General features: G+C 40.8%; 1 protein-coding gene across 5 annotated transcripts in view; it reads left to right on the top strand.

Annotated features, from left to right (window-relative positions):
• Positions 1-25,544, top strand: part of ZNF366 (zinc finger protein 366) — a 109,099-nt gene that overhangs the window by 39,086 nt on the left and 44,469 nt on the right. Inside the window, exon 1 of one of the 5 annotated variants that reach the window (XM_071208542.1) lies at positions 4,183-4,675. The exons of 3 other annotated variants lie outside the window; for them this stretch is intronic. The gene's annotated coding sequence lies outside the window, so the exon portion shown is untranslated. Of the gene's footprint in view, positions 1-4,182; positions 4,676-24,778; positions 24,999-25,544 lie in introns of those variants that run through there. One more of the 5 variants, XM_023585139.3, reaches the window with a different exon arrangement.

Here is a 25,544-nt window from a genome sequence, read left to right as displayed (position 1 = left end):
CTAGGGTTCCAGATTAGTCAGGGTTCTCCAGAGAAACAGAACCGACAGGAGGAAGGTTTTGATGAATTCCCTAGGAGAAGCTGGCTGGCTGAAGTAGAGCTAGAAATTCTTTCTGACTGCTGAAATCATCAGTTCCTCCGTTTAAGGCCTTCTTATGATTGGATGAGACCTCTCTCATCCAATGACCTCATTGCAGAGGCCAGACTTCTTTGTTGATTGTAGATATAATCAGCCATAGATGGAATCAACTGACGGATGATTTAAATCCACGAAATACCTTCACAGTAACCACTAGGCCAGTGCTTGCTTGACCAAGCAACTGGACAACTAACCTAGCTAAGGTGAACTTCACCATCGTAGGCTTGGAATCAGAATTCGCTGATTTTGAATACCTATTAATTATGATGTTGGGAAAGTATTGTAATTCTCCATGCCTCAGTTTCCTCATCTATAAAAAGGGAAGGATGATAATAGTACCTACTTTATAGGACTGTTGTAAGGATTAAATAAGCTATTACATGTAAAGTGTTTAGAACAGTGCCTGGCACATGCTAAGTATGTGTAAAGTATTAACTATTCTTCTTATTTACTCCAAATACAAGATCAGTGTTATGATCCCTACTTATCAAAGGAGGAGACTGGATGCGTAAAGCAGACTTCCAGTAACTTGTTTAAATGAATTCTCCATATCATCTGTTTATGCAGAATTCATAAACAGTTATGAGAAAAACTAAAAAGGAAGAAAGAAATGAATAGGCTTACATTTTTAAGAGTTGGGGCTTGGCAAGATGAAGGGAATAAATCAAAGAAACAAAGGAAGTTTCAAAGCGGTTTCAGGCCTGAGACTTGGCCATCCCTTCTGCACGTTAATATAATGAAACCGCATGGCTCGAGAAGCCCAGAGGAGGGAGGAGAGAAGCACTTTCCATAAACTCTGTGAGGGAGATGGGGAACCGTGAAGCGTGACTCAGAGCAACAGGAACCAGTGTCTCCAGGTTGCTGCAGGAAGTGAGAACAGGGGTTTCCAACCCATTTTGAAGCTCCTTGGGATCTCTGCCAAGCTTTTCCTGGGGAATTCATCCAAGGGCATCACCATGTCCTCAAACCAAATTTATTTGAATTTTAAAAAAATCTATGCCATGCATCCTGTATGGGAGGAAGTGGATGCCCAAAGAAATCAAACAAAAAGGGCGTGTGAATCACTGGAGTGGACAGTCTTCCTGGGAAGGGGGTCAGTGCTGCCTCAGGTTTTAAAAAAGGAATCTGACATGCACTGGAATATTCCTAGCAGCCCATTTGTTCATCATGGTCCCAAACTAGAAATAACCCAAATGTTCCTCCTCAATAGAACAATGATATACTATGGTATATTTACCGAATGAAGTACTACCCAGCAAGGAACATGAACGAACTACAACTATACTCAACCATGGGGATGAGTCTCACAGATGTAATTATGAGGCAAAAAAATGAGAAACAAAAAAACACAAACCAATGCCATTTTAAAATACAAGTTCAAAAACAGGTAATACACATCTGTGGTGTCAGAAGTCACCTGAGTACCACTCCTGTGGGTGGTCATGACTGCTGGGTTACGGTGTGGGTGGTCTTATGTGATGCTGCTGGATCTGGGTGCTGGTTATTCAGATCTGTTAATTTTGTTAAAGTTCATTGGCCCCAAACAGGTGATCCTAGAGTTCAGGATAATTTTTCGGGGAGAGCTCATGTTTCTGTGGTATGACTCCTGAGTACTGGGGTCACTGCCTTGCCCTCATTGAATTTCACACCTTGGTTTTTCTCCTTGTCCCCCTATCCAGTGGCAGGGCCTTGCAGACATTTGTCCCTACTCAGATGATCTCTATAATATGACACACAATTTAGGACTTACCTGAGGGGTGAGATGAGAGCAAGGGCTTGTTCCATTTCTACCCATGCTTTTCCTCACTTGTCTGCAGTACAAATATCGATTCCCTTCACTTTCCATCAGGATCCAAATAAACCATGGGATAGCTGGAGCAGAAGCTTGCTGCTTGCGTGACCTAATTAGAAATCTCTCCTGTGCACCCTAATGGAAGGGACTTAGGAATTCCCACTTCTAGGGGTCCCAGTGGATGGTTTTCCAGGTATTAGAGGATTATTTTTATGTGATTGGCAGCACAGAGAATGAAAAGCCTATTCTCTGAATCTCTTAAGCAGGATTAGAGGAATGAAATAGCTTGGCTCATGGCAGGGTTGAGAAGCCTCTGGCTAGCTCTGTGGATGTCGCCAGATCCCAAGTGGACGCGGCTCCATCAAATCAAAGCTGTGCTGTCTCTTGGCTGGGACATGTCACCGCCAAGGCTGTCTTTAGGCGGGTCAGCTGGTTTGGAGAAAACAACAGGCCTCAACGTGACAGTCCCCACATGCTGCAGACTTAAAAGGGAAATCCTCTGGATTCTGACTGGACTCCTGGGGCTCAGCCCTGGCCTTGCCCTGAGGCTGCAAAGAGGAATGCGAGCATGAAAAGGGCTGTTGGCAGTGGCTGTGATTGATTCTGCAGGTGATCAGAGACATTTTCACTCCTGCCAGGATTCTGCAGCCTGAGCTTGTCTATTCCTCAAATCCCCTCGTTTTCTTCACGCATTGATGCCACAGAAACCTAGTCCACCCTTTCCCTGTTTCTCCTCACTCACCCTGACCTCACCCCACTTACTTCCTTTTTGATTCTAACTTTATAAAGTGCTTTTGAGTCTCCCAAGTGTTCAAAGGTTTCCTCCCAATATCACTGACCCTTAAAAAGAGTCAGTACCTCCTCCTTCCCACTCTGTTCTCTCATGGCCTTGTCTTGCTTTCTTAGGTTTTCATTTAAATTTTCTTTCTCGTTTCTACAAAGGGCAGAGAGCAAAGAGCACTAGAGCTGGAATCAGAAGACAGATGGACATTTTGTTTTTTGCGCTGATGTATGTGACCTTGGACAAACTATAGAGACTCTGTCTCTGGGCGTCATGTTTTCTATAGATATAGAGGGTGAGTCACCCACACACTAAATCCAGTGCTGTGTGTCATGCTGGTATTGGTACCATGGCAAATATGTAGAATTAGACTCTGTCCTCACTCTTACAAACCTACTAAACAATATCTTCTTCCTCTCTGTTAGACATACACATATGATCGATAGATTGATGGATCAATATATGAGATAGATGATAGATAAGTAAGTAGATAGACAATGGAGGATGACAACTGTTAGCATCAAGGCATTATCGTATAGACCATAGGACACAATAGCAGCCTTACATGGAGACTGAATCAGAATTGTTCTTTCCCTGAACTCGCTTTAATAGCTCCTTGAGATCAGGTGTAATTCTCTACCACATTTTTTTTTTCACAATTTGGTAAAATAAAGGAAGTAACTTAAGCCTGGTTTTTCTTCTGCTGCCACAAAAGTCCACATAACTGCTAGTTCCTGTTGGTGGTGAAAATGGTCTTAACCAGATGAATGAAGTGCACAAGAACACAAAACAAGTGGGAGACTTGTAAACCAAGTATATTCCTAAGTGCAGTTCACTCTAAACAGCTCACACCTGCATGCTGAGCCCCCAAGTGCGCCAGACTTGGTGAAGGATATTATCTTCCCCCCACCACCCCCCTCCACCACTTGCGTTTTCTCTGCTCCTTCAACTCAGCTTCCCCATCCCTTCTCAAAAACTGTGGCTGATTTATCTAAGATCTAAGATCTATGCCTTCCACTGCCTTTTGAAAACAAATTAGAAATCACCTGCCAGATTTTCCAAAGGTGACTAAATCCAAGGAACCTTAAGCACACAAAGGATGGGACAGTATAAACAGCAGTTCTGAGCTAGCCATGTCTGACTGCAATGTGGTAAGTGGGTTTGTTTTTTTCCTTTTGCATCCACCAGCAAAGATGGAAGCTGAATTTTGCTCATTGCATAAAGCTCACTGACCAGTGTATACATCTGCTCTTTGATCCTGGAAGAACTCTGAGGATCTAGAGTCAGGCTGAGGAATTGAAGCAATGCTTGATTCTGGTGTTTCACAGGGCCTAGAAAAAGCCAGAAGCCCTGGCTGGCCAGCTGTGCTGCCCAGTCTTACAGGCTGCAGGTTGCCTCAGTTAGCAAAACAGACCAAACCTTCCCCTGCTCAGAGCCAATATGACATGATTTGTTCCCTTTTGGCCGTGTTAGTTCTGCAAACCAGATACCAGCGGCTGCAAACTCAGGAGCGCCTGCCTTTCTGGAACGCCATTTGTTTGGACAGGACAGGCCACTAAGGCATTTCATCTCTTTAAAGCTCCCAGAGCAGAGCATACTTGAGGAATTCCTTTTTTTCAAAGATTTTTTTTTTTTTTTGTGCCTTCCAACATTTTGTTTAAGAGAAAATGAGATGTCTATCTTCTGTTTCCTTATTTTTTTTCAGGAAAGCAAAGGGTTGTTGACTTCCTCCCTCTCCCCTCCCTTCCTTCCTTCTTCCCGAAGGTACTCATCTGAGAAAAAGAGAACGAAGTATTGTTCCTGTTCTCTTTCTTAAGTCATTCGAAACACTGTCCCTGCGAGTTCTTTAGGTTCCCTGCAATCTGTACACAAGAGAAAGAGGGAGAGAGAGGGGGAGAGAAACAGAGAGCAAGGGATCAGGTAAAGCATTGGGGCTGCTGCAGCCATTCAGACCTCAGGAGCTGGTAAGTTACCCATGCAATCGTTTCTACTTCCATTTCAATATCCCTGGGATGGAGCCTGCTGGGGGCATCTCCCATAGAAAATACCTTACTTGGTGTAGTCCTTAATTCAAGGGGTATGACTGATAGATGGCCCAAAATTTAAGCTTATACTTTTCTTTTTTTTTTTTTTTTTTTTAAGAGAATACTGATGCTTTGCAGAGCTGAGTCTGGCAGAACTGGAAATAGAATTACATTGGGGCGAAGGAGGACACTGTGTTAAATTTGAATTTTGGCACAGATGACATGGCTGGGTTAACCAGGAGGCACTGAAGTGTGTGATGTATCTTACTAGATAATTCACTCTTCTCAACGCTGTGTCCTGGAAACCTTATCAGAGTGTCTGCTAAGAATTGTGATTTGTCTGGGCTTTTTGCTACACATTGTCTGCACTGAGGTGCCATTCTCTTGCTCTTTTCTTTACATTCAGCACCACCCAAAAGAGGAATGTTTATTTGTGACTGTTACTCTGCATCATGAAGTAGGAGAAAAAAAGGAGGGATTGTCACTTTGAATTATCCGTGTATGGGGGGCTTATGTGTTTAAATTCCACACGTGGGCTGAGTGTAACTTTTTTATTCTCTGTCAGTGTATGGTGTCATCTGCCACACAAAAGAAGGCAAAGATCTTGAGGCATATAGCTTTAGTTTGGGAAAACAACATGTGGCCAGATAGGAGGATTAAGATTGATCGCTTATGTTAGGAAGAGTGAAAAATTAAGCTAAAGACACAATTGAAAAACATTCACTCAGTGCCTGGATTTCTAAGCACCAAATGGAACACAGCAAGCTAGTCAAGCTTACACCCATGACTAGCGCTTTAAAAGTCTAACTTGCTTCAATTAAATTGATCAGAAATGATCATCTAACCAAGGACTCATCAGGGCAAGTCATGGAGGAGCCAAGATCCTGTTGTCAAAATAGGTCAGCAAGGTCACTCTGAAAGACTGTGTATATTTACAAGTTTAATAATTTAATTCAGAGAGGCATCAAATGGGTGAAAGGCAAAGGCCAAATATCCTACTTTAAAATATTCATTTCTATGAAATTTACGGATCGAAGTCAACTGGGATGCACAGAATGTGATAAAAATAGCTAGCCTCTCATTAATAAATTAATTCGGCCTGACTATGCATTAACCACAATCAAGTAATTAATCTTTATTCTAAACCAAGCCACCAACTTAATAGGATGAGAAACTCGATAAAATAGGACTGCTATGTAGGTTTTGTCCCATTAGTCAGACTTCTTGATTCAAGAGATTTTGCTTAAGGAACACCACAAAAATGAGCAGCGTAAAAAAGTCATGATATACATTTGCCTGCTTGAGGGTGCAAAATTATTCTACCAGCAATTGAAAGTGGTTTCCAGTCCCCTCCACCCACCCTAGACACTCCTTTTCATAGATATTCGGGTCGAAGTTCCCAGGACTGATTGACTTGGGCATTTTGTATCTCTTATCAGCAATTGTGATGCCAGTAGAATCACGGTTGGGCTACTATCTTGACCTGGTTCTTTCAGTTTCATTTTTCCTTGGTAATGTATTTAATTTTGTGTCAAATTAAAAAAACATCACAGAATGCCCTCAAATTTTGGTTATTGAATAAAAGCATCAGATGCAACACAATAAAAAAAAAAAAAAAAAGACGGAGTCCCATCGACTAAAGATGAGCAAGAGTGAGAAAAAAAGGTAGATATGACTATTATTCAGAAAATGGCTCCGTGTCTAGCTTGTATCTTCATTGTGGCCCAGGATTAAGGAGATTGAGATATATTATTTATTTTCTTTAAGAGGAAAAATGTGTATGTTCAATGTTTCCTTTTAAGTTAAGTCATTGCCTTGAGAATATTTGCTATATGCTGGGAAAATAATATTTCAGCCACCTAAAGACAGAAGTCATTGACTAGTTTAGTCTAGCTGATACCGCTCAATCTATCTTTACTGAACTCCAAGAAATGAGTTGGCATTTGTGGAAACTTCCAGTGGGTGATTCTTCTTTGGGGTCATCAGAGGTTCTTTTATGATATCATTAGGGGAACTCCAACTTGGAATGGTCAAGAATTTGACACATACACACAGTTTAATTAATCAATTTCTGCCCAAACTGTATATATAATTCAAATACCAAGTATTCATATGAATTTTAAATCATAGTAGGATGTCTTAAAGGTTTGTGTGATGCCACGTGAATGAAATTAGAGCAAATAAAGCATCAAAAATAGTCTTTGTTGTTAGACAAATTTGGATTTGAATTCCAGCTTAGGTGGGGTACTCAATTTCTGTAAAGCCTCAGTTTCTCCAAATGTAAATTTGCATCAACATAATAGAGTTGTTGTGAGGATTAAATATGATTATTTATATAAATCAATTAGCACAATATCAGGCAAGTAGTAGGGATCAGTAGATATCAGTTGTAATTTCTGAACAGTCATATACCAATACTTTGGAGTACTGTATTTTTCTTTTTTAATTTTGAGAATAGAATAAGCCTCCTGTAATTTGTGCAACTCTTCTTGATTAACACTGTGCCAAGGCTCTATCAGAACAAATTATTATTCACCTTTAGTGTTGGGCATGCATTAAGTGAAGATATTCGGAATCCCAATGCTTGTAAAATAAAGGAAGATAGAGTTGAAGGTATTGCTGTTGACCTCTGCTAATGACAGAAACGCCAGATTCTGTCTGATTAAAATGCCAGCTGTGTGCAATAGACTCAGTGCAGGGGAATGATGGCCTTGGGATAAGAAGTTTCAACTTAGATGAATTTGCAAAGAGACTGCAATTCCATTTTAGATGTTTCACAGTCCCCTTTCACCCACTTCCCCAAATTCACAAGCTCTGTGTCTTTGGTGACCTTTTCCCTGGCCACGGAGGGCTGTAGACATTTTTTGGAGACCATCGTGGCTGTTCCATGACTCAGCTAGAGAGAAAAGGACTTGAAGCAACGTCCTCCCCTTCCCACCCGACCTTGTCTCCACCCAGTGCTGAGGACACTCAGAAATCCCTCTCTCCTCCAACAGTTTTGCAGTGAACACAGTGATAAATAGAACCCCATCATCACCACATTGTGTGTGTGTATGTGTGTGTGTGTACGGGGTGTGTGGTTGGTCCAACTTCTCTTTTTCTCTCACTGTAGATGCTGTTAGTGTCTCAAGTTTTAATGATACTTTAGCTTAGGTCTTAGTTAAACTTCCCTCTACTTTCCAAAATCAAAACCCACCATAGCAATAACAACAAAAATCAGCAACCATAATCTTTGTGCCTTTTGTTAGAATAAGAGGCTCTGATGTAGTATCAAAGCTTGTTTGGACACCTGACTTAAGGAGAACATACTGGTGCTGACTAGTTCTATGTTAATTTGCAAAAGGTCCTTCCACTCTGGCTTAGTGCAATTGAAATAAGACCAGATGTGGAGTCAGAACACTTGGGTTCTGGTCCAACCTTAGCGACTGGTTACTTTCTTGGACCCCAGTTTTCTTGTCTGTAAACTGATATGCTTGGGCCAAATTGGTGATTCTCTAGGTTGTCTCTGTGTGGGGGTGTGTATCAGAAATTCACCTGGGGGGCTTGTTTACACTCTTATTCTCCCTTGCCCACTGCTCTAGATGATCTAGGAGGTTCTGATGCTGATATCCTGTGACTCTCTGAAACAGATGGTCAGTGTCTTGTCCATCTTCTTCAGGATTGCATTGACACTAAATATAAACGCTTGTTCGGAGAACCATGCTTTTAAATGGAATTCCTATTCAGCGTTAGATGTTCTCTTTAGTAATTAATTCTGAATATATTGACTGCTATTCTAGAAGCTATTAGTATTGTGGATTAAGGAATGTGCTAGCCAGTCAGGCAATCTGATGAAACTGGTCAGTGTTCTAAAACCATATATAAACTATAAAAATATCAATTACCTAGATCTGAACATATTGTAATTCTGTCTTTTAATATCTGTGTTTTTCTTGATCAAAGAAAAGAAGGCATACTCACTATAAGGTAATATTACTGGACTCTTACAGTGGGCATGCATTCTTTAATCAAGAAACACATAAATATTAAAATTTTCTATTCTTTTATTTTAAGTATTGGTAGATTTGATTTCAGATTTTTCTTTTTACAATGTGTGCTAAGCTGAGACTGTTTTAGATTAGAAGTTAAATCCTTGTCCCTAAGTTAATGGTAACATGAAAAGACCAATGCTTGTCAATGCTATTTTAAAAACCAACACTTTGATATCATGTTAAATCTGCTTTAAAAAAACACAAAGCTTATAGAAAAAGTTTTTCTGATTTTCCTCTTTCTGTTTATACTTAAATCACTTGATTTTTTTCTTATGTTTATTTGGCTAATGAAATAGATCCTCAACTGACACAGGACTCCATATGACTGAAACAAAGGGACAACAGATATTTTGATATACACTCTCAGAAACAGCTAGCCTAATGATTGCTGTTCTTTTTTGACTGTTCATGTGCCAAATACATTTAAATAAAACAATGGTATTTAGATAAAAGATCAAAAATATTTTACCATCAGAAGTTAGATGTTATATATAAGCTCGCTAGAAGATAAGTACCACAGTGTTTTTGTTTTTGTTTTTAAAGATTTATTTATTTATTCCTCTCCCTTTCCCCCCCCACCCCGGTTGTCTGTTCTCTGTGTCTATTTGCTGTGTTTTCTTCTTTACCCGCTTCTGTTGTTGTCAGCGGCACGGGAATCTGTGTTTCTTTTTGTTGCGTTATCTTGTTGTGTCAGCTCTCCGTGTGTGTGGCGCCATTCCTGGGCAGGCTGCACTTTCTTTCATGCTGGGCGGCTCTCCTTACAGGGCGCACTCCTTGCGTGCATCAGTACTGCGCATGGGCCAGCTCCACATGGGTCAAGGAGGCCTGGGGTTTGAACCGTGGACTTCCCATGTGGTAGACGGACAGACACCCTAACCACTGAGCCAAGTCCTCCACCCCCAGTACCACAGTGTTTTGTTCACTGCTGTGTGCCCAGGGCCTAGAATAGCACTCAGCATACAATAGGTTCACAATAAATATTTTTTGAGTAAATTAATTAATATGTTGGCTATCAAGTGAAATATGCTATCCTCACATAATGCCAAATAATGTAGTAAACTTTTTTGGGGTCTCTACAATGCCAGTCTACCAGTTTGACAGAATTTTTCCTCTACCTGAATTGACTGAAGTGGTAGGCTTGTTCCACTGTTGTGTACATGGGACTGCTACATGCCTATTAAAATGCCATCTTAGCAAGGACCCTCACCCATTCGCTCGTGGGGAATATCATTTATCAGATACACAGAAAAGACTGTTGGTTGCATTTTATTTTCATTTGTTTTCTGGGCAGATGATGGATTAGCAAATTGTTTTTGGTGAGAGAGAGAATGGTCATTTGTTTTCTTGACTAAAAGAGCTCTGAGCCAGGATTCCACTTTGTAGGAAATGCTCAGAGCTCTCTGGATTTTTACAGGCAGCACTGTAAATTCAAGCTAAAGGGATGCCACTTGGGCTGAGTTTACACAAACACCATGGGGTCGATTCAGGGAGGGAAAGGTGAAATCCCTGTTGAGCACATTACCCTTTCCTTTATTTAAGTAGGCAACAGAAACTGCCCAAATGAGCAAATACTGGATTGTGGCAGTTTTGCATTTATTTGGCAAATTTAAAGAGGTAAATATAAATGTTTGATAACAGCTGAATTTTGGATGGTGTTTTTTGAGTTTATCAACATTGGGGTCCAAGGTTTTGTTATTTGTAGTAGAAACTGAAAATCCCTCTGTATTCATATTGAAAATGCTGTATCTTTAGTGTCAAGTGCCAGGGACACATAAAAGCAATTCTGATCCAGTCTCCTATTTTCCTTCCATATGTTAGGGCCCTGATTTCACCTCATCCTCCGGTGGCCCTTTATACTATGGGAGAATGCTGTAGCGACAGCACTGTCTCCACCACCGGCTACCTCGGTGGGGTCAGTACCTGGTTTGGGCTCCACTGAGAACTATACATATATTATTTCTCTTAATTCTCCCATTCTAAGAAATAGGTTTTCTATTTAGATAAGAGAAAAGGCAAATGTAGAGAGAGTAACTAATTTGCTCAAGGTCACTAAATTTATGTTGCTTATTTCCAGGTTTCTCATTAAAGAGGAAGTGCCATCTGTAGCTAATAAATAAGTAAATTATCTCTTAAAGCAGCACTTCTCAGAGCATGGTCTGAGGACCTGGGAACTTGTTAGAAATATAGAATCTCAGTCTCCCAGACCTACTCAATCAGAATCAGCATTTTAATAAGATCCCAGGGTGATTCCAGTGCACATTCAGCTTTGAGCTCTGTTGCCTTTGGGTTTGGACCTCTTGTACAGATTGATCTCTGCATGCAGGCCCCTCTTTCAAAGAGTCACAAAGGTGTGTTAGCTTTGACCGTGTCCAAGACAACATCCTTCCCTATTAGATAATGGTATTATTGGACAAGTCTTGGTTCTATTCAGCTCTGAGCAACATTGGACATGATTTTTGTGGGCCTACCCAGCAAGTTAACTCAATACCAAGAGATCCTACCATCTCAGAGGGGAAAGGCCTGGCGGTTGTTTTCAAGTGTGTTTGCTGCACCAATCATCAGAATCACCTAGGGTGGATTCTTAGCCCCCTCCCCCCCAATATCTGAATCTGGTGTGAGGCACCAAGACTCTACCTATTCCACAGGCTACTGGGTTCAGGTAAGGAAGTCCCCCCAGGATATTTTGGGGTCATTGCTCCCAAAAGTTGCTCAACTTTTCCAGCAGCTTGGAAAGAGATTTGAAAGCCACAATGCCAGCAGGAGCATCACAGAGCACTGCCAGGAAGAAGAGGTAGTCCTCCTGACTTTTTCCTTCGAATGTTCGAATGTTCCGAGAAGAGGGACCAGAAACCCTGCCGCCTGCCTTGTGCCTTCCTCGGGGAGTGAGCGGGCCCCCAGTTCTCCAGCATCATAGCCCAGGGAGAGTCGCCAGCACACACACACCTCACTCTTCCCAACTAGAAAGCTCAGCGGAAAGAATCCTTGGAGTTTCCTTTGCACTGGGGACTCACCGTTCTCTCTTGGAACAGAAATCAAGAGGGGACTATTGTTGGAGGGGTGGGGAAAGGAAACAGGGCCGGAAGAGAGCGAGGGAGAGGACTGGAATAGCCTCTGGTTTGCTTTAACCGGGACAGAATGGGGCCTCTGCATGGAGGGAGACGGCCGGCTCTGCTCCTTCATTTAGGAACTGCAGGCAGACGAGGGACTTCACTTGCCAGTGCTGCGTTATGGAACACCTATTACGTATGCCGCCTTGTTTCTTGTTGGCTGCTTTTCATTTCAGTTGATTTTATCCTCCCTTTCCAACACAGTGGAGCCCCCCTCTCCAGATGCCCTCCTTCAGAGAACTTTTTCAGTTAAAAAAAAGGTGTTCTTCCAGCATTATCCTTTTTTAAAAAAATAATTTTCTTTATTTTCTTTTAAATGTTACATTCAAAAAATATGAGGTTCTCATATACCCCCCATGCCCCCCACACCACCCCTCCCCCATCAACAAACTCTTCCATCAACATCCACTCCCAAGCATCAGCAGCCGCCATGGCCACCCTCTCCACATCACTACTACAATTTCCTTCCCTTACTAATCACAGTAGTTCCCCAGCAGAACACCAGTTAAGTCCCCTCTAATCCATACTCGTTCTTCCTCCTTGTGGACCTGGGATGGCTATGTCCAGGCTCCCTCTACATCAAGAGGGAGTTTAGATTCCACATGGATGATGGATGCAATTCTCCTGCTTAAAGCTGTAGGCACTCTTGGCTCCCTGGTGTGGTGGTTGACCCTCTTCACCTCCCTGTCAGCTGGCCAGGGTAAGTCCAAAAAACCAGAGGGTAGGAGCTGCAGGTCTACTGAGGCCCAGGGCCTGGCTGTCTCATAGACAGTTCAGAGATCCAGGTCTTTTGAGCATACACCAACCCAAACGCCAACCACAGGCATTATACTTTTACAAATTATGTATTTAGCACTTTTAGGGTGGTAGAGGACACCATACTAAAATGTATCAAGATGGGGTCCCAGAACCACTGGAATCTGAATTCTTAGGGTAGCAAGAGGGACGTGCAAGAAGTTCTCCAAGGTTCCTGTTAGGTATATTCAGAATCCTGTTTTCTACTTGGTTTTCGTAAAGAGTAGGGCAAGGGGAAGTATTTCTAGGCATTGGCTATCTCGACACTCAGGAGGCATTCAGTAGTGTCTCCTCCGACATGGGCCATAGCTGTCCCAGAATCCCCAGTGAGGTCGCAGTGCCATCACCTATCTCCTGACTCTAATGGTGATGGAAGGTTCTTATCTCCTGGCTGCCCCCTGGGCCCCAGGTCTGAATGGGGATGTTGGAGAAGTGAAGAGCCCGGTTTTTGGAAAAGAAGGTGCAGCCGAGTAATACTTCATTTTGAAAAAGGCAGCCTCATTTGGTGTGTCTTCACAACCTCCACGTGCTCAAACATGCCCCATTGTGAAGCCTGGCTCACATGCCTTTGTGCTCCTCTGAACCTTGCAGGAGAGGAATTTCAGCATCACATGTTTAATGCATGCAGTTTAGAAGGACATTAAATGGTGAACAAATCCCATCTCAGAAAGATTAGGGCATAAAGTATCAAATGTCTTTGCTCTTCAGCCAATATGGCTGTTGTGGGAATGGGGCTTTGGTTTACTTAATAAAGAAGTGCTTTCCCTTAAAATACCACATGTGCCTTCCACACTGGTGTCTAAATGCACATACAGCCTACTCAAAACCATTGGCTTTTATAGAAGGAAACTGTGGAGTAGCTCTAAATTATTTTGCTCAAAAATATAGTATCTGATTCTGAGTTCCCTAGGTCTCCAAGCAGATTTACTTTCCTAAGCATATTTTTCTAGAGATTAAAAAGAGTTTGAATTTTGCTAAGCCTAAGGCAGTGGGGGAGAAGGTGAGACAGCATTTAAGTGTCATTGCAAGCAATTCATAAAGTGCTTCATTCACTCATCATGTGTCATTTTGAGAATATAAGTAATGCAAGGAAGAAGATTAGATGTGGAGTCAGAATAAAAGTTTGAGAGTGGTTACACACAAATAGATGGCAGATCAATGAACTCAAATGCAGATGGGAATTTAGAATATAAAAATAGCATTGCGTATCAGAGGGGGCAAGTTGGATTATGCAATTAATGATATTGAGCCAACTGGGTAGTTATTTTGGGGAAAAAAAAAACTTGTAATCCAGACAGATAAAAGATTTAAAATGTTAAAAACACAAAAATACTAGAAAAAAATGGAGATTAAAAAAAAATCTCAGAACTGGGAAGGCTTTCTATGTTTCACAGGAACCCAAAAGTCTTAAAATTTCTGATAAATTCTATTACAATAAAATAAAAAGCTACTGCAGGCCCAAACTCAATAAATAATGTCAAAGGACAAAAAAACTGGGGAAGACATTTACAATGTGTACCACAAAGAGCTTAATATGATAAGAAGCATGGGAAAATAACATGAAACAGACATTTGACAGAAAATGAAATATAGTTGGCTCTTAACATGTAAAAAAGATACTCATCCTCATCCATGATAAGAAAATGCAACCTAGAATTATGAGATGTCATTTTTTTACATTTGTTTGAGAAAGATGAAAACATTTGATAGCATATTAATTTCTGGGGATTTGACGAGTGCTCTCATACATTGCTGGTATAATTGTGAACTAAAAAAACTTCTACAGAGACCAACTTACCTATCAAAATGTAAAATCAACTCAGAATTTATCCTACAAATATAAATATACTTAGAGCAGGCAAAACACAACTGCAATGCAATATATTTGCCACAGCATTGTTTGGAACAGAAAAAGAAAATGATTGGAAATAGCACAAATGCTTATCAATATGAGACTGATTAAATTGTGTGCGATACATCCATGTAATGGAATATTATGCAGCCCTAAAAAAGGAATGAGGGAACAGAAGGATTCCATAAATAGGACACTTGCGTATATGCTCAATGATTTTGACAAAGTGCCAAGGAAATGCAAGGAGGAAAACGATAGTCTTCTCAGGTACTGGCACTGGAACAGTTGGCTATCTGTATGCAAGACAGAAAAACAAAGGAACTTAGACCCTGACCTCCCTATATATGCACAAATTAACCTGGAGTAGATCAAAGAGCTAAATATAAGCAGTGGACCATAAAATTTTTAGAAGGACACATAGGAGAAAATCTTTGTAATTTTGGGTTAAGGAAAGATTTCTTAGTTTTGACAAAAGGACACCATAAATGAAAAAAATGATAAACTGGACTTCATTAAAATTTAAAACTTTTGCTCTTCAAAGGGACACTATTAAAAAATGAAAGCCACAAGCTACAAACTGGGAGAATTTATTTCCAAAACATACATGTGATAAAGGGCTTGTTTTCAGAACATATAAAGAACATTTAAAACTCAGTAATAAGGAGGCAAACAACCCACTTAAAGAAGGGGCAAAAGATTAGATGCTTAACCCCAGTGGTTGTACAAATAGCAAATGAGCACATAAAAAGATACAAAATATCATTAGATTAGGAAAAGGCAAATTAAAATCATGATGAGATACCACTACATATGTATTAGAATGTCTGAAACCAAACTGACTGAAAATATTAAGTGTAGGTGAGAATGTGGAGAAGTTGGAATTCTCATACATTGCTGGTGGGAAAATCAAAGGGTACTGCCACTTCAGAAAACAATTTGGCAGTTTCTTAACTAGTTAAATATATACTCACCATACAATCCAGCGATTCTACTTCTGGGTAACTACCCAGGAGAAATGAATATTTCCACACAATGACATTTATGTAAATGTTCACAGCAGAATTATTCATGACAGTCCCAACTGTAAACAGTCCAAAGTTCCATCAACTGGTGAGTGGATAAACAAAAAATGGTATATCCATGCAGAGGAATAGTACTCAGCCATGAAAAGGAACCACTGATACAACAATGTGAATGAATCTCAAGAGCATCGTGCTCAATTAAAGAAGCTAGGCACAAAGATTGCATACTGAATGATTTCATTTATATGAAATTTCTAAAAGCAGGAAACTATACAGACAAAAAGCAGATTAGTGGTTGCCTGGGCTGAGGGGTGGGATCAGGAGTTAACTGCAAATGAGGACTATGGAACTTTTGGGGATGGTGGACTTATTCCAAAATTGGTTGTTGGTGACGGTTGCACAACTGACTGTTTTCTAAAACTCATTGCACTCACACTTTAAATATGTGAATTTTGTATTATGTAAATTATACCTCAGTAAAGCTATTTAAAAGTTGAAAAAAAGAATGAAGGGTGTGGATGTGGCTCAAGCAGTGCCTGCCTCCCACAGGGAGGTCCTGCGCTTGGTTTCTGGTACCTTCTAAAATTTTTTTTAAAAATAGACAACAAGCCAAAAAGAAAAAGAGAATGAGGCAGCTTGTATTTTCTGATAATGGAACAATTGCCAACCCATATAGTTAAGTAAAACAAATAAGGTGCTGACAGTGTATAGAATGCTATCATTTCAGTAAAAAATGAAAAGTATATTTTTGACATGCATAGAATGTTTCTAGAAGGATACACTAGACCTGCTTGTAGAAGTTGCCTTTGGGCAGGGGAGCGGGATGACTGAGGGACAGCTGTAAGGAAAAGGTTTTCACTATATACCCATTTGTACTGAGTCAAAGATACTGAGAGAGAGAGATTGAATCCTAGGTTAGCCACAGCAACTCGGGACACCTGCCTGAGCCTCTGTTTCCTCACCTGTAAAAATGAAGGGGTTAAACTAGTAGATCATGAAGGACCCTTCTGACTTTAAGATGAGGGCTCTGAGAATTTCTTACAGGTTGTATTTACATCTGTCTACACTCCTCTTGTCCTTTGCCTGCAAGCATGTCACCAAATGGCTCTTATAAAGCCACATAGAAAGCCTGCTCTCGCTCGCTTACCTCTTAATTTACTGGGTCTCCATCCTCTTGGCAACATGTAAATATGATTGCCAAACAGGATGAGATGAGGACCCAGAAAGCCAGGGGGAGAATGGACAAGGCAGTATAGAGGAGCGGTCACGACCTACGACCCAGGGGCAGCTGCCTGAGATGAAATCCTGATCCTGCTCGGGCCAGCAGCATGGCCGTGGGTGGTTCACCTCTCTAGTTTCTTTATCTGGATGGCAGATATAAAACAGCACAGCTTCTTAGGGTTTGTGTGTGCGTTCACAGTGATGATTCATGTAAAGTGCTTAGCACAAAATGCCTGCCTCATAGTAATATTCATTAAACGTTATTTTTCTTTGAGTTATTCAGCTGAACTCCCCCTGCTGATGGGACCTGGAGTTTTCCTGAGGGTGAAGGGAAGAGGGGAGCTCTAAAGTTATCAAGCTGGGTACTCACCGACTCCAAAACCTGGGGGGCCTGGGAGTGGCAGAATGGTTTGATTTTCAATCCAACAACCCATAGGAAGAGACTGGACTAAGTTCTGCTGCCCCAAAGCCAGTATTACCGAGGGGAACTTCTTTTTCCAGGATCCCATTCCCTGGAGTCAATTATATCATGAAATGTGAAGAATGCAGAGTGTAAAATTGTGAAATTGTGTCATTATGCAGCAGGGCTGAACTAGTTAAGTTCAATGGTGAGTTTCAATTTGCATGATAAATGTGCCTTAAATTACATTTGGATCAAAGCATCATTAAATATTAATATTAGCACTCTTGTAAACCTCCTCCCTGTCGTAGTTGCTCAATAAATATGAATTGCAGCTTAAAACCAAACCAAACCAAACCTCTTTCATCACCACAGTGGTTCTGTTTCCCAACTTGGGTATCAGTGCAGCACAGTAAGGGGATGTATCTAAGTCCAGAAAATGAATTCTCTGTGGGCCCCTGTAACTTCAAGTCTCTAAGCCATAGTTACAAGACTGTCCACCTGACAGCTTGTAAATGAATTCAACTTCCCCCTTGTGTATAAGATGATTATGAAGCCTTTTGGCATAATCTTTCTGCTTTATACATTTCCATATCAACTTCTAGAGCTAGATTCTAGAAAGTTCAGTTTAGTTCAGTAGTTTGCCCTGCCTATGAATCCTTCCCATGTGTGCCTGCTCTCCCTAACTTCATTGGAACTGTATTTGTCAGGGATTGTGTTTTTAACTACTTTTGTCTCCCTAGGGCAAAGCCCTCCAAATACTTGCTGGTCTCACATTAATTCTCACTGAAATCCTTTTATTACCCCCCAAATTGAGGCTCAGAAAGGTTAAACAATTTGGCTGAAGTCACACAGCTCTGTGGATCTTCAGAGGTCCACAGCGTTATTGTAGAAACTCAGTGTATTCAGATGTCAAGCGCTTAATGTTCGCACACTGACTGAATGTTTCAGAAGTATATGTACCTCTGTTTTTCAATTATGGCAATTCATAAAATACAAATCAATTTAAAGATGTTCTTGAATTTATAGTAGCTCTTGGTAATTTTGTATATTTTCTAACTTACTGGGGGTTTGCAAAATGGGTTCACTTTTTAAAGTTACAAAGGGGTTCTCATACTTCAAAGTCTGGGAACCACTGCAGCAGACTAAAGCTGGGGTTCATTAATCAATTGCAGGGGACATTTGAGTAATCTAGGTCTTGCCACTGCCACTGTTTATGTATGGGCTTTTGGTAGACATTTTTTTTGCATGAATAAATTAATTAAAATATGACATAGGAATAAAGGGGAATTTTAGATATGCAATCCCTCATTGATATTTCCTTTGTCACAGCCCATAGTAAAAGGCAAGCAGTTAGGATAACTGCTTTTATGCAGTTGGAATGTTTGGGTGTACATGCTTTGGCGAGCTCAAGTTGGAGAGATGACGATGTTTCTGTAGCATCTGGTCCAGCAGACTTGAAAGGTCTACCAGAATGACGTGTTGGATGCATCAAGGTAGGCACTTGAGGAATCAGGTAGAAAGACTTTGGGCTTGCAACTGATGTGAAGTACAGGCTTTATTCCTCATTAAAAACCATAAAAAGAAATAAGGCTATTAGATTGTTGAAAAAGGAGAGAAGCAGTGCTTTCTTGCCACAAACCAAAATGCCGAGGACCACAGTTAGGAGAGGGTCAAAGGAAGTTAGAATGACTTTTCATAGCAGGCTTAGAATGACCTTTCATAGCTTAAGAGTTTACTTTCAGGTCATCCCTGGATAGTTACTTCACTTTATTCCATAATCTTCCAACCTGAGAGAACATGTTTGTGTGTGTTTGTGTGTTTTAGTGTTTGCAAAGTGAGGGGTTGAAGGACAGAGAAAAGAACCTGTTGCTAGACTTTGAAAAACAGGGCTGCCCTGAGTTTCTGGGATGGCTGACACAGTTTTTGTTTTTATTTCAAAAGCCAGGGTATCCAGGCAAATGGGTCAATGAAAAGATAGCTTTTCAGAATTGATTTCTTTTTCTAATACCAAGTAGTAATAATCATAGTAGCTACCACTCCTTGGCTGTCCCATATGAACTGGGCTCTGTGCTGGTACTATGGACACCAAAGTGAATCAGATCCATCTGAACCTTCCAGAAGTTTCCAGTAAATTAATGTTTATTCTGAATGAAGATGAATATGCTTGCCTGTCACCTCTAACTCTTTACCTTGTTTCTGTCTACTGGGATGACACAAAACAATTCCAGTCCTTCCAGGTATACTTTATCATATCGCCTTCTAGAGCTAGATTCTAGAAAGCCTAGGTCCCCAACACACTCCCTCCTAACATGCCAGGTAACTTCAGCCATCTCAAGGGATGGCTTCATGTCTACTCACCAGCAGGCCCCACTCTCTGCATACCCTCTAACTTGTCCCCGTTCATAATGGGTGATCCAGAATAACCCAATTCCCCCATCCCAGTGAGTTTGGCCAGTGCAGAACAGAGCTGGGCTCTCTGAAGCAACTGCTGGGATTCTCCCTCAGAAGACCCAGGTGAAGGCGCCTGGTGTAAAAAAACAAGAAACTAGGAGCAAAAGTTATTGATTTGCCTTATTATTTTTCTAGATCCCCAGCCTAATCTCATTTTAGGTTTTATTCCTTCTAAAAAAATATCAGTGTAAGGAAAACCAAATACTAGTATAGTTACTGAGTTACTGAGTACTTTTTTTCAGCAGATGCTTTATAGTTCGTATTTTATGAAATCTCACAATAACCCTGCAAAGTAGGTACTGTTATTCCCATTTCCATATGAGGAAACTGAGGCTCAGAGATTAAGTAACTAATTTCAGTTGGAAAATGGAAGACCTAGAATGCAAACCCTGATCTTCCTGACTCCCAAGTGTATGATCCTCTGTAATATGACATGCTTGAAAGTGCTTAGTACTTTGCCTGGTGCTATAGGTGCCCAGTAAATGTTCATTTCTCTTTTCTTGTTGTCCTTCCTCTTCCCCAAATAATCACATACAAGCTGAAAATGAGGAAGAGGGCGCAGAGTTGCCAGAAGTGTGTGCCAGACCCTTCAGATGGTCATACAACATGAGTTCTGACCTGATGGGCCTTTAGCCATCTAATTCTCTTCTTTGGGGCTGTAGCTCAGCTAATAGGGTCCCTGTTGTCATCTACTAGAACAACTAGTTTACTATCAAGGAAAGTCTGTCTGTTCTTTTTAATTAACAGCATCCCTTGTAGTTTCCTCCTCTTCCTTCCAATAAGTCCATTCACCCCCAATTCATCCATCTAAATTCAGTGACTGTTGAGATCTCCATGGCATCTCAGGCCTGGTCTTGGCTCCTTTGTACCTTCCTGTCCACAAGTTGGGCAAGGTGTAGACAGCAAATACCATTGCAGGGAGAGGAAGGGTGCCTTGGGGCAGGCTGTTCTTTGGTTCCTCCTACCCTGTTGGGGTCCTTTAAGCTCCTCTGAGAACTCTTGCCTATCACATCACCTTCAGCAACTATCATGTTCAAGTTCAGTAGGTCTCAACCCAGTCCCTTAGGGAGGTGTTTGGAAATGAGGAGGATGTTTTTGGTTATCCCAATGACTAGGGACACTATTTGCATCTAGTTGGTATGGGGACAGGGATTTTAAAGTTCTGCAGTGGACACGATAGTCTAACATGAAAAAAGCAAAGAATGAATGCGCACAAAATAGCAATAGAGTCCATTCCCCTTGAGAAGGGCCATTGTCCCTCTATGCACAGTACCTCTCCCATCACAGATGCTTCCTGTGTATCTTTTGAATGAAAGTTCTCCTTTGTTAGCTATTCCATCTTTCTGTGTGTTTCTTCTGCCATTGGAAGTTCTGAAAGAGGGCTGCCCTATTTGCCTCTAATTTCTGGAATCAACCTCATTGTTAGAGGCCTTATTCAGCTCTATCTCCTATATATTAAAGTTCTCTTTTCTTTCTCTCTTCCCCAAAGTTTCAACAATTTGGAAACCCACAAATCTAAGAAATGCCTTCTGAATTGAATAAGCTCAGAGACATGACTTTCTAATCTAGAGTAATTTTAAGGGAGAACATTTTTCCTTCAAAGTGAATTTAGATGCTCTAAAAAGACATTAGGTCAATAGCCTAATGGATTAAGTTTATAAGTGATTAAGACTAAATGATTTAGCCAGAGCAGTTGTAGTGGCCCTGTCAGTGTCCCCTCTCATGAAGCTAGTCTAGAATGGGGTGGAAGTAGGGGGAGACCACTTGAGGAGCCAGCCAGGACAAAGCTGAAGCTTGGGGTCTGACCAACTTTGTGATTCTGGCCAAAATTTCAGGAAAGTAGATCCAGGACTCCAGGGCCCACTAGGACAGATGACCTGTTAGAGGAGAGTCAGACTCATATCCCCCCATGCAGGAGGTGCTGGGCCCTGAACCCCCTACATGGGGCCGCAATGTACAACATTCCCTGTGGTTGGAAGTTTTCAGAGTTCACTGGCTTTACTTTCTGGCTGATTCCCTTGACAAGACCCTCAGCTCCTTTTCCTTTGGTAAATTTCAGAAAGAAGGTTTTCCTCCCATCAGGGGAATTCCCAACTCTGTTCCACTCAGGGCCTTACCCATTTTCTTAAAGAATATTAAAGAATACTTTAAAAAGCCTCAAAACAAAGTTCATTTTCATTTTTCTTAAATTGAAACTTTCTGAAAGGGTCATAACTCAGGGCTAGTCACAAAGGCTGGAAAGAACAGAAATGAAACAGAATCTTGGTAGAGGAAGAAAGAACTAGCATTTTTTGAGCGCTTTGTGCCATGCACATTACTTCTTACCTATCTTGTTTTAATCTTTCTCAAAATCCATGAAGTAGTATATTAGTCAGGATAGACTAGCTTATGTGTCAATAACAAATAACTCCCAAATCTCCATGGCTTGGGGAAAAAAAAAGAAAAATAACAGTGATTTGTATCTCACTCCCATTACATAGCTATTACATGGATCAACTGTGGCTTTAACCCATATCATCTTACCATGAGGCACCTGGCTGATAGAAGATCTATCATCTGCAGTATTTTGGCTTGCTGGGGTAGATGGAAAGAATATCATATGGAATTGTGCACTAGTTCTTAAAGATTCAACAAGGAAATGACATGTCATTTCTGTTCATAATTTCTTAGGCAAACAAGTCACATAACCATGTCTACCTCTAAAGGTCATAGGGAAATACAGACCTACCACATGCCCAGAAGGAAGACTATAAATATTGTTATCCTTGTTTTATAGTTGATGAAACTGAGGCTTAAAGTCAGTAAGTGGTAGAGCTGGTACTAAAATCTAGACTTTATGACTCCATCATTTGAGTTCTTTGCTCTACTGTAGTCGGTACATTATGCAAATATGTCATATACATGGGGGTCTGTCATCTGTCTAAACACCATTCTTTGCTAAAATGTCCTTGGAGCTTAAGTGTATGCATGCACACCTGGATGTGGACAGGCTAAAATCAAATCAAAAGTATTGTGACTCAGGCATTTTAAAATTTTACCCATTTTTATTCTCTTGAAAGGGCTTTCATATTCAGTATGAAATCATTATGTAAATAGAAGTTTTAACTTTGAACACATGCCAGAATTTTCTTGTTAATCACTTTCTCAAGTGCCACAGTTTATCTTGCTTTTTGTTTTTATCTGCTGAAAAATGAATGAAGGGCCACATCATGCCTTTAGTTTTTAAGGCTGATGCCTGGTAGATGTTCAGCAATCCAGGAGAAAGGATACCTGAAATTCCCAACACTTTCTGCCAAGACAGTCTCCAGAAAAAAAAAATTCCTTGTTCACAGAAACAATAAAATAACAAGACTGATTTCACCAGCCTTTAAAAATCAATCTCAGTCTTTTACTATACTCTTAATTGTTTATGTATGTTCATATATAAATGATATAAAGATAATAAAAGGGAGGGTTAGGGGAAAATACTTTGGTTAGTAGTACTATTTTGACAATGGTCTTTAATCATTAGTTAAAAAGGTTTAACAACAGTGTAAGCGGTTGGTGGTAGGGTGAGTTATGAGAGTCCTGTATGATGTTGTATATGCTTGTTTGTAAGTTCACAACTATTACTATACACTTACTGTTTATATATGTTTGTGTGTGGGTGATATATTTCAATAAATTAAAAAAAAAATCAATCCCAGTGTTTCATCTCCCTTGAACCCAGAAGAAGTAATATGCTATTTCAGCTCTCAGACTTTTCTATTCGAAGTGCCCCTAGTGGGAGAAAAAAATCTGGAAATGAAATCCTAAGTGGTCTGCCACAAGGTCAAATATCATACTTGACCTTGCGCTTTCCCCATTCATTAACAAGATGCATATCATCTGAAAGTGGGTCCCTGAGGAAGAGGGGGTGTGGTGGGGACCCCCTGGAAACTCGAATACTCCAGAAACCAGGAGAAGATAAAGATGAGAAAAAGAAGGGCAGAAGGGGGAGTGAAGAAGACAGAGAGGAAGAACATGAAATGGTATCAGAAGGAAGAGCCAGAATGGCCAGTGGAGAACCCCAAGTATAGCCTTAAAAAAGCACAGAAAGAACTGGAAACTAATTTACTATTTAGCTCAGTAGTTAAAGGACTACAGATTTTATTTGTTATATTTTCCTTATCCATTAAAAAAGACGAAGTATTCTCTGCCTGGCAAAGCTAGTTGTAGCCTGAGGCGAATTGTTTAACCTGTGCAGCTTAATGGAATATAAAGTTTGTAAAACTCTTTGAAGGCAGAGTGCAACTTAAATATTAAAGATGTTAAATAAAACATCTGTTTAGGAAGGGAACTCTCCATTAGTATTGGACGTACCTTAGCTAGTGGTTAAAACCTGGTAGAAATGGTTGTCAAAGTTTCATTACGGAAAGGACCCAGCTGTTGACCACTTAAAATGGAAAAGAAAAGAACAAAGGAATAAGCCCAGGGAGTAACAAATGACAAACACCGTAAAGGCACTGGCTGGGCTCAGAGAACGATCCCTGAACTAAAGAAGGCATCGTTTACTGGAATGGAAAAATATAGGGCCAGGAAATTGCTCAGAGGTCTCTGGTCTTTTCCTGTGCACATGGAGTTGTACTGTGTTGGCTACTGTTTTGGATCAGAATCTCAGTTTGAGAAACAGCCTGAATTGTGCCCTTGGAAGTATTTGTGTGTGGTGGAGGTAGTACTGGAGAAGGTGGGGAGGATGTCGGGAGGAGCCATTTAGGTGCAATGAAATCGAGTGCCCTCTGGAACCTTAAGAAACAGTGATCAGAAGTGAGCTGGGGAGTTCGGTTGCTGCTCTTGGCTTACAGACCCTCCAAGTCTTCTGAACTAGATCCAAGGTAGAGCCAAAGTCTGCCCCACTGACAATACAGGCCAGTTCTGCATATTCAAGTTGGATGGCTGGTTTCAAGTCCGTCTATTTTTCAGGAGCCTGGTTTTTCATTCAACTAATACTTATTAGGCAACAACCTCATGCCAAGACTCTGTTTAGACACTGGGAATATATCTTCGAGCTTGCATTCTTGGAAAGGGAAATTCGGATGAATACTATAAATAAATAAATTACATGGTATGTAGAAGATAGGGAGAAAAATAAAGAAGAGGAAAATAGGGAGTGCTGGGGTGGGAGATGGGGGAAGGGGTTTACAATTTTAAGTAAGATGGCCTCACTGACAAGGTGATAATGAACAAAAATATGAAGGAAATGAAGCTAGAGTCATGTAGGTAACGAGGAATTTGCTGTCCAGGCAGGAGCAACAGCTGTAAACGTGTTAGCGAGTCAGAGGGGAAGCAGGAGCTGTGTCATGTGGAGCCCTTGGGCCACTGTGCGGACTTGGGAAAGCTATGGAGGATTGAGCAGGGAAGTGGTAAGCTCTCACCTATATTTCTGAGGAAAAGCCTGACTCTCGTGTTGAGTAGACTAAAGGTGGGAATAAAAATAAGAGTCAGGAGACTATTGCAATAGTCCAGGAAGGAGGCAGGTTATTATGGCTTGGGCCAGGGAGTCAGTGGCTGCTTGGACCAGGGAGTTTTATTGTGGAGGTCATGATGAGGACAAATACAGAGATTTGAGAGGTATTTAGAAAGTAAAACTTAGATTTGGGTTGGCCATGAGGGCTGATGGAAAGGGAGAGTTCAGTAATAGTTTCTAGTGCATTTAAAAAAAATAATTATACAACTGAATATAAGACTCTCCTACTTCTCGAATGCATCTATTTATATTAGACCAAGCAACAGGGGAAGATAGAAAATAAATTTTTCTACAAATCTTTAAAAACTAACATTTACTGTAGGATGGTTTACTGTCCAGCCTTACCTGAAAGCGAGAGGTGGGATACACAACTCTCCCAGCTCTCTTCAGCCTGGGACCTGGTTGTGTAAGGAATTAATGGAACTCTGAATCTACAGTACAA

The sequence above is a fragment of the Dasypus novemcinctus genome, chromosome 2 (genome assembly GCF_030445035.2).
Source record: "Dasypus novemcinctus isolate mDasNov1 chromosome 2, mDasNov1.1.hap2, whole genome shotgun sequence".
NCBI lineage: Eukaryota > Metazoa > Chordata > Mammalia > Cingulata > Dasypodidae > Dasypus > Dasypus novemcinctus.
This window is presented reverse-complemented; position numbering and strand designations above follow the sequence as displayed.